The sequence below is a fragment of the Entelurus aequoreus genome, linkage group LG04, assembly GCF_033978785.1.
Source record: "Entelurus aequoreus isolate RoL-2023_Sb linkage group LG04, RoL_Eaeq_v1.1, whole genome shotgun sequence".
Lineage (NCBI taxonomy): Eukaryota > Metazoa > Chordata > Actinopteri > Syngnathiformes > Syngnathidae > Entelurus > Entelurus aequoreus.
This window is the reverse complement of record NC_084734.1, coordinates 34,020,752-34,036,424: the sequence shown is the minus strand read 5'-3', so window position 1 is coordinate 34,036,424 and position 15,673 is coordinate 34,020,752. Positions and strand designations below refer to the sequence as shown.

Genomic DNA, 15,673 nt, shown 5'->3' with positions numbered 1-15,673 from the left:
CAGCAGCATAATAACCTGTTTACAATTTGCACTTGGATCCAAAATGGGCCGAAAGGAGGAAAAGAAGGTACACACACGCACACACACACATATACATACACATACACACATCTCTTACCAAGGGATTATGGGTGCTGCTATTCTTCCTCTCATTGTGGCTCAACAACGGGCAGCATGCGGCGATGGCGGGCAGGCGTGTTCGCTAAAGAATGGACCAGACTCGCTGAGGGACGGCTGCCATGTGGCACGAGATGTGTGGGGGTGCAGGGGGCTGCTGGGGGACACAGATGCGGACCCCTTTGTAAAACTTGGGGGAAGCGGGAACGGACGAGCAGCCAAGGGCCTCCCAGCCGTACCTGTCTGGGCTGCGGATGCTGCGGCGAGCCTCCACCTGTTCTGAGCAGATACGGGCGAGCACGGGAGGCCAAGCGATGGCTGCCAACCTGCGGAAGTAGAAGGATAGATTTTCATTTACACACTGAAAAATGTACCAAAAGTAGACTTTTAGTGAACTACACATGACCATTAGAGTAACATGTTCAGTGATTGACTTATTTTTACACTTGAATACCAAAACGTGTGATGCTAGTAGAAGTTGTGTAGAAGTGCAGAGCAGCGACTGTGCAGCTGACACAAAGCAAAGCAGCCCTGCGTCAACACCATGTATGAACTCATCTAAAGTGTTGCAAATATTATTTTCTGAGTATAATAACATCTTTCTTTACTGTTTGGCTGTCACATGACTTTTGCTGCCCCAATGAAGCATCTGGTCTTAGTTCTGCTAAGTTTTAAGTGACCAATTATGTAATTCGTTGTCACAGAAAAACTTTTTTATTTTTTTAATACACAGAATGTATACACTTTATCATATTTTATGCATTCCCCATGTTTTTTTGGTTCATCTAATTAAATTCAATAGTGTATGTACTGGGAATGTTTTAGTTTCCACCGTAAAAGAAAAAACATAAAAAAAATTAAAATTTTACATTTTTAAAAAACGTCAATAAAACATAAAAAGATATGTTATAAAAATAGCAAAAAAGAAGAAAAAATGTATGAAAAATCTAAAAGAAAATAAACCAAAATGTAATGTAATAATGTCACGAGTTGGTTCTTGGGTCTTGTTTCTCCGGAAGGCAACGGAAAGTTGGTGTGGGCAAGACGTGAATTTATATACATGGTTTAATATTAACACTCAAAAAAGAATAAACAAAAAGCGCTCACAGCGGAGGTAAAAACTTGACTATGGAAACAAAAGGCGCACACAAAGGCGGAAATACAAAACTTGGGTATAAACACAAAACTTGCACAAAGGCAGAAACTATGAACAATAAAACAAAAACACTAACTGTGGCATAAATGAACAAAACTTACTTGGCAAAGAACTGTGACATGACATGAAGTAGAGGGATGAAAAAGTGCGAGGTCGCCAGGACGAACAACAGAAAAACAATGGACTTAAATAACACAGACATGATTAACAACAGGTACGTGACTCAAAACGTGAAACAGGTGCGTGACATGACAGGTGAAAACTAATGGGTGACCATGGAAACCAAACAAAACAAGGAAGTGAAACCAGGAACTAAAAAAAGAGTCCAAAAACCAAGCAAAACAAAAACATGATTAACACAGACATGACAGAGCCCCCCCTTACGGACAGATCCCAGATGTCCCAACACAAAAAAATGAACAAGAGTCATGTGAGGGCGGGAGGGGGACATGGCGGTGGGTTGTCAGGCCAAGTGGCCCCAAATCCACCGAGGCATAGTCATGTGGCGGCGGCGAGTGGAACGCCGCCGCCACAGGCGAGGTGGGCGACCCGGGAAGGGCCACATCCGTGGCAGACGATGAAGTGGGCGCACTTGGCGTGGCGGACGACCAGGTAGCGGCCATATCCGTGGCCGACGAGAAGACAGGCGCGTCGTCGTCATGGCAGGCGTAGAAGCAGCAGATGAAGCAGCAGATGAAGCAGGCGGCGAAGCTTGGCGTGGAACGTCGGGCGGCGAAGCTTGGTGTGGCGCGTCAGGCGGCGAAGCTTGGCGTGGCGCGTCGGGTGGCGAAGATTGGCGTGGCGCTTCGGGCGGCGAAGCTTGGCGTAGCGAAGCTTGGCGGGGCCATGGTTGGTCTTGGCATGGTTGGTCTTGGACTTGGTCTTGGCATGGTGTGTCTTGGTCTTGGCGTGGGGGGTCTTGGCGGCGTGGCGCTGCGACTGGCGGCTCTTGGCGGCGTGGCGCTGCGACTGGCGGCACTTGGCGTCGTGGCGCTGCGACTGGCGGCACTTGGCGTCGTGGAGCTGCGACTGGCGGCACTTGGCGTCGTGGAGCTGCGACTGGCGGCACTTGGCGTCGTGAAGCTGCGACTGGCGGCACTTGGCGGCGTGGAGCAGGTAACGGAGCTTGGCGTGGAGCTGCGGCTGGTGGCGCTTGGCGTGGAGCTGCGGCTGGTGGCGCTTGGCGTGGAGCTGCGACTGGTGGCGCTTGGCGTGGAGCTGCGACTGGCGGCGCTTGGCGTGGAGCTGCGACTGGCGGCACTTGGCGTGGAGCTGGGCCCGTTGATCGCCTTGGAGCAGGGCGTGGAGCAGGTGGAGGTGGCCGAACCGGAGGTGGCCGAACCGGAGGTTGCGGCTTAGCAGGCCGAAAGACTGGTGGTGGTGGTCGTGCTGGAGGCTGTGGCTTGGCGTGACGAAAGACTGGTGGTGGTGGTCGTGCTGGAGGCTGTGGCTTGGTGTGACGAAAGACTGGTGGTGGTGGTCGTGCTGGAGGCTGAGGCTTGGCGTGACGAAAGACTGGTGGTGGTGGTCGTGCTGGAGGCTGTGGCATGGCATGACGAAGAGCGACCCCACCTGAACAGTCCCCAGCCCTAGCCACCCCCTCAAGGAGCGGATCCCAAACGCGCTCCCTGCGGTCTGGAACCGTCTTTTTGGGGGGGGGGGGGGGGGGGGGGGGGGGCATGAAATCTGGGTGACTGTGATTGACTAGACCTGATGTTCAAAATCATGTTTTGGTAGTGCTTTATCTTGTTCTTTGAGTCTTTTGTTGAAGGCGGGTGATCAAAAGTAAAAGAGTTGAAAAAAAAAAATCCTGGTCTGAAACGTCATTTTGGAGCTGCGGAGCTGGCAGCAACCTGCTTCCGCCCGGAGTGGGAGGAGCCTGCGGCAGCGCCGCATGCTTTCCGCTCGCCTTCCCTGATGTCCTTGGTCTGGAGCGGCGCTTCCGGGACTGCGGTGACGCAGCGCCGTCCTCGGACCAAATGGAGCTCAATGGCACCAGATTTCCATCTGGCCCCCACATCAGGTCTCTGCGCTTCCCGGAGGAATAACGCAGCGTCTCTTCCTCCATCGCGCAGAGGACCTCCCACGCTGCCTCGTCAAAACTGTCCAACTTTCTTGCTGGCGACCTACTGTCACGACTTGGTTCTTGGGTCTTGTTTCTCCGGAAGGCAACGGAAAGTTGGCGCGGGCAAGACGTGAAGTTATATACATGGTTTAATATTAACACTCAAAAAAGAATAAACAAAAAGCGCTCACAGCGGAGGTAAAAACTTGACTATGGAAACAAAAGGCGCGCACAAAGGCGGAAATACAAAACTTGGGTATAAACACAATACTTGCACAAAGGCAGAAACTATGAACAATAAAACAAAAACACTAACTGTGACATAAATGAACAAAACTTACTTGGCAAAGAACTGTGACATGACATGAAGTAGAGGGATGAAAAAGTGCGAGGTCGCCAGGACGAACAACAGAAAAACAATGGACTTAAATAACACAGACATGATTAACAACAGGTGCGTGACTCAAAACGTGAAACAGGTGCGTGACATGACAGGTGAAAACTAATGGGTGACCATGGAAACCAAACAAAACAAGGAAGTGAAACCAGGAACTAAAAAAAAGAGTCCAAAAACCAAGCAAAACAAAAACATGATTAACACATCCATCCATCCATTTTCTACCGCTTATCCCTTTTGGGGTCGCGGGGGGCGCTGGAGCCTATCTCAGCTACAATCGGGCGGAAGGCGGGGTACACCCTGGACAAGTCGCCACCTCATCGCAGGGCCAACACAGATAGACAGACAACATTCACACTCACATTCACACACTAGGGCCAATTTAGTGTTGCCAATCAACCTATCCCCAGGTGCATGTCTTTGGAGGTGGGAGGAAGCCGGAGTACCCGGAGGGAACCCACGCAGTCACGGGGAGAACATGCAAACTCCACACAGAAAGATCCCGAGCCCGGGATTGAACCCAGGACTACTCAGGACCTTCGTATTGTGAGGCAGACACACTAACCCCTCTGCCACCGTGCTGACTGATGATTAACACAGACATGACAAATAATACATGACAAAATATGAAAAATTAAGAACAGTTCACACAAATAAAAACATTAATGATGAAAAATAAAAATACAAAAAATAATAATAATTAAAAACACAAATAAGAAGTACATGATGAAATACAAATTGTAAATAATACTAAAAATAATAATAAATAATACATTACAAATATTAATAGACAAAGAACATTCTGAAAGTAAATACAAACAATATATTAATGTAACATTAAAAAGGAGTATACAAAACCAACTTTTCTTATGTATTGGCATCTGTTTTTGTGTATTTGGGATCTGCATGAGTCCAGAAAAATAAAAAAATCAAACAATGGAGGCATGGCGGAGATATTTATAAAACAATCTTGCCTTCCTTCATACTTCCTCCAAACGATCCGTTTGGAAATTGCCCTCTTTGTGACGTTTTTCCCCAAGTGTGACGTCAGCGGGTATCTCCACTAGTTTTGCGCAAGTTATGTAGTCAATTATTTTTCTCTATCCTCTTGTTGTGGGGCAGACTGGCTCGTACATGCACGCTGTTGCCATTACTAACACAAAGTAGATATAGTGAAAAAGTATATATGGTTCTGACTTATATCTGTCAGTAGACTCCATATGGAAGTGCTAAAAACTACAACATGGCTGACGGGGAGAACACGCAGTCGAAGTGGAGGGATGTTAATAAGACCGTGTTAATATGAGCCCTTTCAATGAAGCAACACATTTATCACACGAAATTGCACAAAAATACACATGCTAGATCAGGGATCGGCAACCAAAAACGTTGAAAGAGCCATATTGGACCAAAAATACAAAAAACAAAACTGTCTGGAGCCGCACAAAATTAAAAGCCGTATATATATAATATTATATAAGTCTTATAATGAAGGCAACACATGATGTAAGTGTCTATATTAGCTATAATAGCCTACTATCAAAATGACTATCTGTCGCAAATCTTCGTTGACAGAAATGTTGAAATGTATTAGACATTAGAAACCATTAGTAAATCAGAGGCTACTCAGAAGGTGAGACTACTCCTGGAAATCACTGTCTTAGAATGGCCAAAGGTATAGATGTGTGTGTCCAAGTTAAAGGAAACGGCAGGCTGTCTTTTTCTAATAGATTTATTACAATCTTTGGCAAGCTGGGTAATATTTGCTGTAGTCTGGAACAACATGGCACACAAACAACTATCTGAAGTGCAGCCAATATTACATACAGATAATGTGTCATGAGACATGCAAAACTAAATTATATACAAAGAGGATAAAAGTAAAGGAAATTAAATGAGATCAAATATACCTTACAGGGGCCAGGAAATGCGAGCATATAACCCCAATTCTTGAGAGTTTGCACTGGCTCCCTGTTCATTTTAGAATTGATTTTAAAACATTGCTGTTTGTTTTTAAAGCTTTACATGGACTGGCACCTCAGTATATCTCGGACCTCATCCAAATTTACACTCCTGCGCGCGCTCTGAGGTCCGAGAGCCACCTCCTGCTCGTGGTGCCCAAGAAGAGACTTAAAACCAGGGGACACAGGGCTTTCTCTGTGGTTGGCCCTAAGCTCTGGAACACTCTGCCCCTCCATGTTCAAACTGCTTCCACAGTGGAGTGTTTTAAGTCTCGTCTTAAGACCCACTTTCATTCTTTGGCTTTTAACACTACGTGAGTTGTGTGGTCTTCTGTCCTCTGTGGGGTTTTTTTTTATATAAATTTTGATTTCTATTTACTGTTTTAATTGGATTTACCCTTTAAAATCGTTTTTAATCATATTTATTTTTATATTGGTTTTATATTTATTTATTTTTTGTATTTATTCAGTCATTGGTGGAGCATAATATTGTTTTTAATATTGTTTTTAACATGGCTGTGCAGCACTTTGGAAACATTCTTGTTGTTTAAATGTGCTATATAAATAAAGTGGATTGGATTGGATTGGATACCTACAAATGAGGCATAATGATGCAATATGTACATACAGCTAGCCTAATTAGCTTGCAGTCATGCACTGACCAAATATGCCTGATTAGCACTCCAACAAGTCAATAACAACAACTCACCTTTGTGCATTCACGCACAGCATAAAACCTTTGGTGGTCAAAATGAGACAACGAAGGAGTGGAAGATTTTACATGTAAACAAACTGTTGCGTCACAGTCCACACTATGGTGGAAAATAGTCTCATCAGTGAAGCATACACACAAACATATTAAACAGTGGGCTTTCTAACAATTGGAAAGGTTTGTGTCATGTTTGTCCTCAAACAAAAAACATACTAAAACAAAAAAATCTATATTTTCCCCCCATTTTTTTTTCATTTTCAATCCTTTTTTAAAAAGGCTCCAGGGGGCCACTTGGGCGGCACTAAAGAGCAAGCATACGGCTCGAGAGCCACGTGTTGCTGACCCCCGTACTAGATACATGTAGATAGATAGATATACATTATCTACCTGTCTTTCTATACCTACCTATCTATCTATTTGTCTATTAGTGCAGTGTGTGGGTGCATGTTTACTTGGTGGGATCTTGTTGTTCCCTGCAGGAACCATGACAAGAGGCGTCTTGTGCTATGTGTGTCGATACAAGTACGTCAGCGATGACACACAACATGTCCGCTGCCTTGATGTTCTCTTCTCTTTCTACTTAAAAAGCTTCTGGTTATGGGCCTGCTCCAGGCTGACCTTGGCAGCGGGTCAAGCGGCATCATTTCCATGTCGTTATGGGGCTAATATTTGCCGTGTTGTTAAGCTTGAAGGAATCCCTTCCTGCCGGAACGCTTGGGGCCCATTTCCTTAAAGACTAGCACATCAAAAAAAAAAAAATTAAACGGCGGAAGTGACTCACGGGCTCGTCCCCAGAGTTGAGACGTTGCGGCTAAAGTGGCGCGTTGACAGGTTGAAAACAGGATATGAGCCGTGTAGCTGTGTGTTTATTGCAGATGGCAGAGCACTTAAGAGCAGGCATGGCTGACGGCTCTGATAGGCAACAACTGTAAATGCACTAATACAGGTATTTACTACATGTTTAATATAAAGTGTGTGTACTAAAGTGACTTACTCTTGCTCAACTTTATTGAAGCCCAGCACAGATGCCCTGTCCCAGTTGCCTAGGACCCCGCCTGAACCCCTAGTGGTGGTCACGGTGCTGCCTGATAATAAATGGCAAATTAACACTACAACAGTGTGAAAAACACATTCAAAGCTTTCTGAGATCGCTTTATTCTTTACTCTACTGTATTACCTTTATAGTGTAAGCTATACAATGAAACCAATTGAGGTACCCAAGCGGCCATCTCCCAAACCCAGGGTCTCGTCTTCGGACCATGTCGAAGTATTTTACTAAAACATTGTTTTAACATTACGAGTATTATACGACATTCTCATATTCACTCACATAGCCAGCGATTCAATCATGTTTTTATAAGAGAAAGCCACTTTCAATAAACAGTCAGCGGACCGCGTTGCTGTCAAGAGCAATCCTATTGGTTCACCAAAACAAGTTAGCCAATCACATTCGGCGATGATGTGACGAAGAATAGAAACACTTCCGCCTTCTTAAAAGTCGCCTTCTCAAACGTCGCTAAAATGACACAAAGATGTGTCTGTGTAAAACTTCAACCGGTGTTTGTTAGTTAGATGAGTTGTTTCTTAATTTCGTCTCCGTCATTTATGTACACTAATTGTTATATATAGACAATTAAGTCTGAAGCCTACATGTCAGGATGGCCGAGCGGTCTAAGGCGCTACGTTCAGGTCGTAGTCTACTCTGTAGGCGTGGGTTCGAATCCCACTTCTGACATCACTTTTTGTATATCTTTACTTTTGTAAACATACATTTTATTTCAACTAATGGATGGATGTGTTTTTATACACAAATTGCAAACACTCTTATCACTAATACAGTACAAAGCAGAACGTGAAACATGGCAGCTAACATGGTGTTGTACTCCTGCCAGCAGAATAAACTCCAATACTGGCATGAACGTGAAAAGTAAAAGAGCGATCTGCTTGGCTAACCCCCATTCACCAGATTTGGACTGATTTCCTTATCTGATGCCGTGCCAATCTCATTACTGAGGGATTAAGCGCTGCAGGTTCTACCTGAAATATGGAATACGAAACTCCCCTAGTCAAATTGCATGCATGAATTGGGATTGTAATACTGTATGCACCAGGGGTGCATACAGTATTATTGTGATTTAGGGCTATATAAATAAACATTGATTGATCATTGATTGATGATACTGTATGCACCAGGGGTGCCCAAACTGTGGCCCAGGGGCCAAGTGCGGCCCGCCGAAGTCTTCGGTGCGGCCCGTGAAACATCAGAAGTTTAACAAGAAGATTGGTGATCGAGTGATGGAGCCTCCCTCTTGAGGGCGAAGACAGATTCATTGGTCAGTGACCATGAGTTTCATTTGCAAGGGAGTTGGGCACAACATCAAACTATATAACACAACTTTTCCCACTCATGGTCTAAATTAGACCTGGGCATTGTGCGGCCCGCATCCGGCCCTTTGTACGTCCCTGTCCGGCCCGCGTGAGGCCAATTATAAATTACAAAATAAATTTTAAAAAGCATCTATTTCGAGTGTGCAATACAACGGTGCTGCTTTTGTTTTGAAAAGCGTTATTTGTATTACTTCCGTGTGGACGTATGCTCGTGCGCGCAGCGGCAATCTCAAATTACAAAATAAATTTAAAAAAACATCTTTGTCATGTGTGCAATACAACTGTGCTGCTTTTATTTTGAAAAGTGTTATATGTGCGTATGTCCTGTTAGTGAAGGCGCACAGCGACAAGTGATGCCCGGTTATCCCCAAGACGCTAAAAAGAGAAAAGTTGATGACGAATGGCGTGTTTTCAACAAGACATGGACTGCCAAGTAAAGGTAAAGCCGTGTGCTTATTTGTGGTACACACGTTGCTGTGTTTAAAGAATATAGTGTAACGACCTGCTGAAGTAGATGTTGTCTTCTTGAGTTGCGTAAATGAGGAGTGAGGAGACGTGCGTGTGGAAGGAACGAGATATGTTGAGCTGTGTTAGTATAGCTTGCTCAATAAAAGTTTAAAAAGAGCGTCAGACTTGATGTGCACTTCTTCTGGACGCTACAATTGGTGGCAGAAGTAAAACTTTGCGCATACTGCGCTGTTTGTGTGCTACGTCATCGGGAGGTACGCGCCACGTGAGGAGCTCGCCGCAAAGAGAGAGAGAGACAGAGAGAGAGAGAGACAGAGAGAGAGAGAGAGAGACAGCGTTTACAGGTGCAGCCACGCTGCTTGCCACGGGGGGAATTCCGCCCTCAATGAAGACTCCCAGGTTTGATGGCAAGGCGAACTGGGAGGCATTTCATCCCACTTCTGACATCAATTGTAGCGTCCAGAAGAAGTGCACACCAAGTCTGATGCACTTTTTAAACTTTTATTGAGCATGCTATACTAACACAGCTCAACTTATCTCGTTCTTTCCAAAAGGAAAACCAATCCTCACTCCTCATTTCCGCAACAGCAACGCTTCCTCCTTCTTCGCCAATCACTTTACAGACGTGCTACGTTCACAACAAAGAGGATGCAGGATAAAGTGACAGAAATTGAAATTTTTGTATTGTACTATACATCAGGAAGTGTTGTGTAAGAAAGTGTTAAAAATAAAACCATCAAAAGTCATCTGCTTTTGTATAAAGATAAGTTAGGTTAAATGAAAATATTATTATTATTATTATTATCTATCTTACGGTATATCAAAAATAATTTGAGCAAAATTTAATTGAAATATTGTCGGTGTGGCCCTCCAGCAGTGCTCGGGTTGCTCATGCGGCCCCGGTAAAAATTAATTGCCCACCCCTGGTCTAAATGAACAATAACCAACAAGAAAAAATCAACATGCGGTCGCACATAACACACCTTGTGCTCATTGAACTTTGTGGACATTATAAAACACGTTTATATAGATTAAAATTACAGTCAAAACACTCACCTACTTTTAAAATTTAACTTCTTTTTTTTTTCTTTTACAACATATGTATGAATACGCCAGACTTAAATATGTTGAAGTAATCTTGGTTTTAAAGCAGCGAGTGTTCCAACAGTTGGTTCCACTTGTCAAGATGCAAAGCTCCTGGCAACCTTATCACTCAGCTGGTTGGACGCTAACGACTTGTGATGGTTGAACTGCAGCCAGGAGCCAGGAGAGCTAAGCTGCAAAGAGAGCACACGTTTCACGTGTATGTATGTGTATACGTATGTAAGTATGTATTTATGTACAGTACAGGCCAAAAGTTTGGACACACCTTCTCATTCAATGTGTTTTTTTTTTAATTTCACGACTATTTACATTGTAGATTGTCACTGAAGGCATCAAAACTATGAATGTGGAGTTATGTACTTAACAAAAAAAGGTGAAATAACTGAATGTTCTAGTTTCTTCAAAATAGCCACCCTTTGCTCTGATTACTGCTTTGCACACTCTTGGCATTCTCTCGATGAGCTTCAAGCACACCTGTGAAGTGAATACCATTTCAGGTGACTACCTCTTGAAGCTCATCGAGAGAATGCCAAGAGTGTGCAAAACAGTAATCACAGCAAAGGGTGGCTATTTTGAAGAAATTAGAATATAAAACAGGCTTTCAATTATTTCACCTTTTTTTGTTAAGTACATAACTCCACATGTGTTCATTCATAGTTTTGATGCCTTCAGTGACAATCTACAATGTAAATAGTCATGAAAATAAAGAAAACGCATTGAATGAGAAGGTGTGTCCAAACTATATATATATATGTATTTATTAGGGGTGTAACGATATATCGATAGATCGATTTATAATTCTAAATTTTAAGTATATCGATCTGTGCTCGGCGAGTTTGACTTCCGAAAGATTGGTATCGATCCAAGATCGTTTTACAAAAAGAATCAATCGATTTTATTTATACGAGAACAAGAAAAAAAGATTGTATATAAGAACAGCAGACTTTACATAAAGTTCAGCACTTTTAATAATAAGGACATTTACCGTTAAGTCTATTTTACTGTCTGTGAAGTCAACAAAAATGGTGGTCAAGAAAGGTCATAACAAACGCAAACGCAACAAGACAATATCATAAATTACAACACAAAAACTTTCAGCTACAGCACGATTGCAAAAGCCACAACAGAGACAAATGCCACAACACAATAATGTAAAGCTGCAACACAACTTTAGGCCGGAAAAGACGTGACTGACAAAACGAAAGGGACAGCGGAGCAAGTTACGGCGACACAAAGACTTAGGGAACACAACAACTGGCTCACAAGGAAAAGTAATTTGATGAGAAATAAAGAAATAGAAGAGATGGATGAAGGAGACTATGGAATTTAGGAAGCGATGGGCCAACACCATCAACAGGGGTGAGGGGGCATACAAGCTTCCACACACCTGGGACGCTGTATATATTATATAATTTATATATAATATGTAAATTTTACATTTGTGTTACATCTTACATTGCTACTATGGTACATTTTTAGTCTACTTTATACCTGCATTATCCTTTCCATCCTTAGCCTTTCCATCATTTGTAACTGAGCTGCTGTGTGGAACAATTTCCCCTGTGGACCAATAAAGTTTGTCTAAGTCTAAGTCTAAGTCCTTCATCTGTGACGCCAGGGTGGTGAACAAATACAGTATTTGTTCACCACCCTGGCGTCAGGGGGAACTTTATTTAGCAGGTAAATCTACAGTTAAAATGTTGGTTACTGTACTTTTATTGAAAATTACTTGAATATTGAAAATGTGAGCAGACAATGTTTATTTTTGTTCATTCAACCTTGAGTATTGGTTGCACTTCATTCAAATCTGGGATCTGAACCGAGGATGTCGTTGTGGCTTGTGCAGCCCTTTGAGACACTTATGATTTAGGGCTATATAAATAAACATTGATTGATGACATTGATTGAAATAAGATGTGAATGCATTGGCCATTAATTGTTGCTTACTTGCTTGTTTGTATCCATAATTAATTTATACCTAATTCCCTTACAAGTAGGGATTCACACCGAGTACCGGTATTTTTTTGGTACCGGTTCCTAATTAGGTTGATTCTTGAGGACCGTGAAGATTCTGGACTAACGAGACTGCTATTGGTATTTGTTGTTCCAGTAATTATGACACGCTGTCACATTCAGTTGAGCTGCCACTGCTACATAAAAAAATAGTCTGGAAGTAATGACAAATAAAGAAGCAACACCACACAAAAGTTTGTAACACAACAATATTTCCTCCTCAAAAGTTCCTCAAAGTCACGCACGCTGTGTCAGTTTGGAGTGAACGCACTTTACTCACGACGAGTCAGGACCGCGTTTTATCAACCGATCCATTAATCCACTGAAAAAAGTGAAAAATGTTGGTAATATAATAATCCATAAAGTTGCTTTGAAGCAAGATAGCATCCGCTGTGACTGACAGTCTCTGGTTGCTGTCTGACGTCACGCCATTGCGCCGCGTTTGTGTGTCATTAAAACATATGTGGCTTAAATGTGCTTCAGTTCGTTCTGTTAATTGTTTGTGACTTATGGGGGTCCCAAATACACAAAACAGGTACCAACAGGTAAGAAAGGGATTGGACCCAAACTCACGCGTGCAGAAAACAAAGGATTAGCAGTGCATCGCCTTAACTTCTCAACAACCTCATCTTGTTATTTGAGTCTCAATCTGGCCTAGTGGGCTCATAAAAGCACTTCTTATAAGCGACGTCTGGATAGTAGAACACGCGCTGACACACTATTGCAATATGGGGACTCAGATGGTAGAACGCTTGCCCCGCACGTGAAAAGTAGTGGGATCAATATGACCGTATTCTCCAAATGCTATGTTGCCAAATTCTTCCTGGAAAAGCTGAGTCCAAGCCCTGGATTGCAACCCCAACCACAGCCCTAAACTTAACCTAAAACCATAGAAGCCTAACACTAACGTTCAATAAAATCACAAGATTACAACTAAATTCAACCATAAGGGAAGCCTTGCCGTACACTTAACCCCGACACTATCCCCAAACCTCAACCTAGCCCTGTCCAAAGCATACCCTAACCAGAAGATGGTAACGTTGCAAAAATGTTATTCAAATAAGAGTACTGTTGTTACTTTAGAGCAGGGGTCGGCAACCCGCGGCTCTAGAGCTGCATGCGGCTCTTTAGCGCCGCCCTAGTGGCTCTCTGGAGCTTTTTCATAAATGTATGAAAAATTGAAAAAGATGAGGGGAAAAAAATATATTTTTTGTTTTAATATGGTTTCTGTAGGAGGACAAACATGACACAAACCTCCCTAATTGTTATAAAGCACACTGTTTATATTACACATGCTTCACTGATTCGAGTATTTGGCGAGCACCGTTTTGTCCTACTAATTTTGGCGGTGCTTGAACTCACCGTAGTTTGTTTACATGTATAACTTTCTCCGACTTTCTAGGACGTGTTTTATGCCACTTTTTTTTCTGTCTCATTTTGTCCACCAAACTTTTAACGTTGTGCATGAATGCACAAAGGTGAGTTTTGTTGATGTTATTGACTTGTGTGGAGTGCTAATCAGACATATTTGGTCACTGCATGACTGCAAGCTAATCGATGCTAACATGCTATTTAGGCTAGCTATATGTACATATTGCATCATTATGCCTCATTTGTAGGTATATTTGAGGTAATTTAGTTTCCTTTAAGTCATCTTAATTCAATTTATATCTCATGACACACTATCTGTATGTAATATGGCTTTTAACTTTTTGCGGCTCCAGACAGATTTGTTTTTGTATTTTTGGTCCAATATGGCTCTTTCAACATTTCGGGTTGCCGACCCCTGCTTTAGAGTAAAGTCACGCAAGTAAAAAAAATACAATATTTCCCTGATTATAAAGCGCAGTGAAATTCAAGCCACACCCGCCAAATTTGAGAAGAAATAAATATGTTTAAATGTAGTAGCTGCATCGGAGTATAAGCCGCAGATATGTACCAGTACGAAATATTTTGTAAATGTTTACAATTGTTTCCAAACGGTGCCTGCCAGTAATGTTTACTGGCAGTAAAATAGCTGATCAAACAAAACAGAAGTCATCATTATGGACTCACTAGCTTCGAAGGCTAGCTCTCCAATCAGCTAAACAGACTCAATAATGAAACTGAAACAATACAAAAAGAATGCCATTGTGAGTTAATAATACTAACACAGTCACTTGTAAACGTGTTAACATATCCGGCAACGCTAACGACGCTAGCTTAATTACATTACGATAGCACATACAAATATGAATAAAAAAAACCTCCAAAAACATCACACATGGGAAGGTTTAGTAAGTATGAATTGTTTTAGTTGTATTGTAAAAGTTACAAACGTTGCTTGGAATGATTCAAAAATCCTTTCGAACAGAAACGCTATAAACGAATAGTAGACAAAACAGGATATATTGTGGTTCAAGTGACGAAACAGGAAGTACATTTTCAACCTGAAGTGAAGTGAAGTGAATTATGTTTATATAGCGCTTTTCTCTAGTGAGTCAAAGTGCTTTACATAGTTAAACCCATTATCTAAATTAAATTTTAACCAGTGTGGGTGGCACTGGGAGCAGGTGGGTCAAGTGTCTTGCCCAAGGGAACAACAGCAGTAAACACGATGGCGGAAGCGGGGATCGAACCTGGAATCCTCAAGTTGATGGCACGGCCGCTCCACCAACTGAACCACACCGAACCTGCAGTGAGCGAACTTGTCCAAAATATGGCGCCATAGCACAAACAATAACACACCTTTTCAGTGTCTCTGTCTGTGTTTCATGAAAACTATTGGTGTATGGTTTATATCCAACATGCGTACAATTACAACATGATACATTGCGATTTACGGTGTCTGTTTTCAACATGTTCGAAAAGGAGTTGGAAGAAGTGCAGCTTATTTAGTCCTAGCCCTTGCCCATGATATAGCAATTGCTGACACATTTGTTCACTTCCTGGTCTCAATTCGTTCAAAATATACTCAATAAATTATACAATAAATAAATTAAAAAAACAAATAGTGAAGTAAGCCGTTGAGTGTAAAAAGGGTCACCACTTTGTCAACAAATGTGTAAGCAAATTTTTGAACAGTTTAAGAAAAACCTATCTCAACCAGCTATTGCAAGGAATTTAGGGAAATCACCATCTACGCTCCGTAATATCATCAAAGGGTTCAGAGAATCTGGAGAAATCACTGCACCTAAGCAGCTAAGCCCGTGACCATCGATCCCTCAGGCTGTACTGCATCAACAAGCGACATCAGTGTGTAAAGGATATCACCACATGGGCTCAGGAACCCTTCAGAAACCCACTGTCAGTA

The 15,673-nt window shown here is 42.5% G+C and overlaps 1 long non-coding RNA gene and 1 other non-coding gene across 2 annotated transcripts in view; one reads left to right on the top strand and one right to left on the bottom strand.

Moving 5' to 3' along the window:
• LOC133647811 (uncharacterized) overlaps positions 1-7,438 on the bottom strand; it is a 21,549-nt gene extending 14,111 nt beyond the window's left edge. The window contains exons 1-3 of the long non-coding RNA XR_009825782.1: positions 7,403-7,438; positions 357-443; positions 119-274 (exon numbers count right to left, since the gene is read on the bottom strand). This is a non-coding gene — a long non-coding RNA (uncharacterized LOC133647811). The remainder of the gene's footprint in view (positions 1-118; positions 275-356; positions 444-7,402) is intronic.
• A 622-nt stretch (positions 7,439-8,060) lies between these two features.
• trnal-cag (transfer RNA leucine (anticodon CAG)) lies at positions 8,061-8,143 on the top strand. Its single transcript has one exon. It is a non-coding gene; the product is annotated as a tRNA-Leu (tRNA).
• The last annotated feature ends 7,530 nt before the right edge of the window (positions 8,144-15,673 follow it).